The sequence below is a fragment of the Mastomys coucha genome, unplaced genomic scaffold, assembly GCF_008632895.1.
Source record: "Mastomys coucha isolate ucsf_1 unplaced genomic scaffold, UCSF_Mcou_1 pScaffold11, whole genome shotgun sequence".
Taxonomy (NCBI): domain Eukaryota; kingdom Metazoa; phylum Chordata; class Mammalia; order Rodentia; family Muridae; genus Mastomys; species Mastomys coucha.
The window spans coordinates 31334517-31339011 of record NW_022196893.1 but is presented as its reverse complement, the minus strand read 5'-3'; the positions used below and the strand labels follow the sequence as shown (position 1 = coordinate 31339011).

The window sequence follows — 4495 nt, the reverse complement described above, 5'->3', positions numbered from 1 at the left end:
CCACAATCAAAGGGACAAAAAATACTCTGGGCATTTATGTGTTGACACTGGTTCTTTGCTCATAATATCCCATTCAGTTTGGTAGGTATGGAAACATCAGAATTTTTAGAGTCACTTCTCTAACCCTGGCAGTCATTAACATTTGGTCTTTGTAGAAAAGATAGCGGCAAGTATTTCATATTTTCCATTAGGTTTTTAATAACTAATCCCTTTCAGTTTCACAGGAAATGGAAGGAGAAAGGGCACTGATACATGATTAGAAATTTGTTCACATACTTGCTGAGGGATCTAGGCAGCAGGTTCTATCAAGTCTCATGTAGGATATTTATTAAAAAGGAGCGGTGAGGGGCATACAGAGACTGCCTAGGCATGGGGAAGATGAAGGAAGGCGTGAGGATGGGGAGGAGAATATCGACTCTGTGTAGGGACTGAAGCATACGTGGCATATGTGCAGGGGGACATGAAACAGAGGTGACATTGGGAGTGTATCGCCTCTGGGCACCTCTTGAAGAAATGTCTTGTTGCTTTTGGGTTGCTTCATGGTCCCAGCATTTCCAGGCAGGAATGGAAGAGGAAGTTACCTAAGTGACAATACTTTGCATGTGAATAAATCCTTCTGAAAATCATAACTCCTGGGGGGCCAATGTGTGAGGGCAGTGGAGAGTGCACTACTTTATATCCTCCTATCTTTCTGAAACTGAGTATATGAATTATTCCCTGTCTTGTTTCCCTATCTAGAAAATAGGGATGATGATTGTATGGATCTCATTGTAGGGTCAGTAACATCAGCTGTGCTAAAGCATATCAAGTACTTTCTTGTCTTTGTTTTCACATCATAAACTCTGTAGGCCATGACCATTTGTTCAGATACTGCTGAAAAGAAGTAGCAGGCAGAAGTACAGGGGAACTGCAGGTTGCAGAAACATGACAAACACAAAGTGGGAGGTTTGTAAATAAGCTGACACTTCAACAGAGAAAACTCATGGAGACACTTAAATCCTCATGAGAGAAGTCCTGGATGTTTTAGCCTTGACACTGCCAACGGTGTCTGCTGTCGTCTTGGAGTTGGAAGGCAATTCTGAGCAGTGAGGACACTACTGCTGTCTGTAGTCTGTCTCCGCCAGAAGGTGCCAGTCACCAGCTAATCCCCTGTTTGTGAATATCATAAATATCAAGGAATTTCCAATGTGGTTTGTTCACATCATTAGGCACGACAGTGACCCTTACCCAATGAGCCTTTTCACAAATCCCAAGCATATTGACTTTAAGGTACAATATTTCACATGACTCTTCATGTCTGTAGGACACTTAAAAATGCAAAATCAATTTATTCTAAGGGTGTTCATAATTATTGGTACTCCAAAGATATTTCAAATTCTAAAGTTTTATTTTCAGTGAGCTTTTAATGACAGGTACCTCAAGTTTCTGCTTCTCCACCATCATGGCATTCAGATTCCAGCATACACTGTTCACTCCCAGCTTCATGCACAGGTCTCTCTAGAATTCTCTGAAGGACTTCCACTTCTGAACACATCATCTGACCTTAGAGGCTCTCAGGCCATGCTACAGGATTCTAATAATATAGAAATCTTGCATCAATTTTCATCAGATTCAGTCCCATGTGGACCATACTGGCACATTCCTCTGTCAGGTGTGATAAATCTTCTCAACTGTTCTGTTCTAAATAATTGGAGGCATATAGCTCAGCCATTGCCTCTTGATGTTGAGCACTCCAAAAGCTCCAATTTCAGTGCCATGTCACTGTGCTATAATAGATCTAATTACACAGATGTATAACATCTCTGTTGAATTCCTGGAGAACCAAGGTATTCATTCTATACCCACACTCTAAGTCCTAAGTCAGGGAGACACTTCACTCAGCATCTTTTCTTAAAGAAGGTCTGTGCATGTCTCCTGTCTACACCATGCACACAAACCCAAGCCAGGTCCCCTCATGAGGCTTCTGTATATCACTTCCTCATTGCTACTTCTCCCCCCCAGATTCCTTTTCCACGTCTATAGAGCCATTCCTGTTTCTGATGCTCATGGCAAATACCAGGTTGGCATGATGTGACCTGGAGACTTCTAAAATTTGGTCTCCTTCTCATTCTTCCATTATTGGTCCCTGGCTCCCAGTCCTCCACCCAACTTCCTGGTGAGTTCCCCAAGTAGTGAGTCCAGAATGGCAATCTGGATTGGAAGTTACCTAGCTAAGTGTGTGCAAATTACACATGGGTTTCCATTGTGGGCAAGTCTCAGCCTTGTTCTCAAGTTGCCATCTATTGCTAGCCCTCCCCCAGATCACACAGCACCTGTGGTGGGCTTCCCTGTATAGTATTCCCAAATACAGCCACAGTTCTGCTCTATTCAAACTCCCAGACCTTGCTTCTCTAGACCCATTTGCTAGATTTCCAGTTTGACACAGTTTGTCTGGATTCGAGCTCCTCATACTTTTTCTCAGGATTCTATTAACCTTGAAATCTTGCATCATATTTTTCTTCAGATCAATACCATATGGACCATGCTGCCACATTCTTCTGCCCAGAGTGTTAAAGCGTTCCCACGATGGTTTGTGTTATACTAACGTGACACAATCTATATTCATCTGAGAAGAAGGAAGCTCAATTGAGAACATTCCTCCTTGAAATGGTCTGTGGAAAAGTCTATTGGGAACTCCCTTGTGTAAAGATTCTTATGGTAGTGTGGAGCCCTCTGTGGGTGTTGGCAACATTTGTGAGGTGGTTCTGGGTTTTACAAGAAGACAGTCAGAGGTATCTATGGAGTTCAAAAGACTAACTAGTTTTCCTTAGCTGTATCAGGTTCAGATATTGCCTTTAGGTTTCTTCCTTGATTCCTGATCTGTGTTCTGTGAGTGATGGACATTGAAGATCCTGTCCCTCTTTCTATGGTGAGTTTGCCCAGAATTAAGTCCAACTGTGCTTTTCCTAGTATGGGGAGACATACATCTAAGCCATCATTCATTGTTGGTGAGCTGTCCAGTTCTTCACCCGGTACCTTTGTCACTGTGCCAGGATAGCACTGGTCACGCACATCCTACTGTATCTCTGTTTAATTCCTGCAACTCAAGATACCATTCCAAGCCCACACATGCATGACTGAGTTTAGACGCAGATTTCTCTCAATAACTCTGCCCGAATAGCTTCCCTGAATCTCTCCTATCTACACCAATGCCTAAACCTGAGGCCTAAGTCTATGACACAGCTTCTGCATCTCACTCATTTCGTTATCTAGCCCCAGTTTACTTTGCCATCTCCAAATTCCAAGTCCTATGTCTGATCAATATAGAGTGTATGAGGTATGCATGATATGACATATAGAATTTTCCCTTTCAGTGTTCTTCTCCACCTACCACGTCTGTCTCCAAGCACCCAGCTCTGCACCCAAGTCCAGTGCAGATACCCCAGCAGTAAGGCCCTAATGTTAGTGTCCTCTGGAGGAGGACTTGCTAAGTGTGGGTAAATTACACATGGGTGTCCTTTGTGGGAAAGTCTGAACCTTAGCCTTCTGTGTCATCACCTATTCCTAGGCCTCCTGCAGGTCACACAGCACCTGCACTGGGTTTCTCTGGTTTTTATTCTCAAAAACAAGGCTAATTCTGCTGTGTGCACACACCCAGACATGCTACCTTAGGCCCATTTGCTGGCCTTCCAGTTCTTACAAAGATTGCCTGGCTTTGAGTCTTTCAGACGGTTTATTAGGAATCTATGAACCCTGTCATCTTGCAACATTTTTTTCATCAGATTCATTGCTGTGCCGACCATGCTGCCACATTCTTCTGTGTGCTGTCATAAAGCATCACCAGCACTGTTTGTGTTAACACAATGTAGACTCATGAGCAGAAGGAACCTCAACTGAGAACACTCCTTCATGAAATGGATGGTATAAATGCCTGTGGGGAGCTCCATTGAGCAATGTTAAGTATGGCAGTATGGAGACCTTTGTGGGCGTTATGGTAAGTATGGCAGTATGGAGACCTTTGTGGGCGTTATGGTAAGTATGGTAGTATGGAGACCTCTGTGGGCATTATGGTAAGTATGGCAGTATGGAGACCTCTGTGGGTGCTTCCCACCTTTTGGAGGTGGTTTGGGTTGTACAATAAGGCAAGTGGACTTCCCGCAGAGTACAACGCACTATGGAGTATTCCTTAGTGGTATCTATTTCAGTTCTTGCTGCTGGATGTCTTCTTTTTTTCCTGACCCCTGTTCTCTCAGAGAGTGAAGCTCCTGTCCTGCTTACGGTGGTTAGTTTTCCTAGAGTGAGGCCCAACTGCTATTCTAAATAATTGGAGGCGCAGAGCTCAGCCATTGTCTCTCTTGGTCGAGTTCTCCAGAAGCTCCCCTCTCAGTGCCAGCATAGTTCTAGTCACAGAGATGTGTAATGTCTCTGGAGAGCCAAATATTCATTCTACCACCACACTCTAAAGACTTAGTCTGGATACCATTTTAACTCAGCATCTTTTTTTTTTTTTTTTTTT

General features: G+C 43.5%; 1 long non-coding RNA gene across 1 annotated transcript in view; it reads left to right on the top strand.

The window, feature by feature from the left end:
• The first annotated feature begins 3891 nt into the window (after window positions 1-3891).
• Window positions 3892-4495, top strand: part of LOC116082150 — a 1598-nt gene continuing 994 nt past the window's right edge. Inside the window, exon 1 of the long non-coding RNA XR_004115191.1 lies at window positions 3892-3973. This is a non-coding gene — a long non-coding RNA (uncharacterized LOC116082150). The remainder of the gene's footprint in view (window positions 3974-4495) is intronic.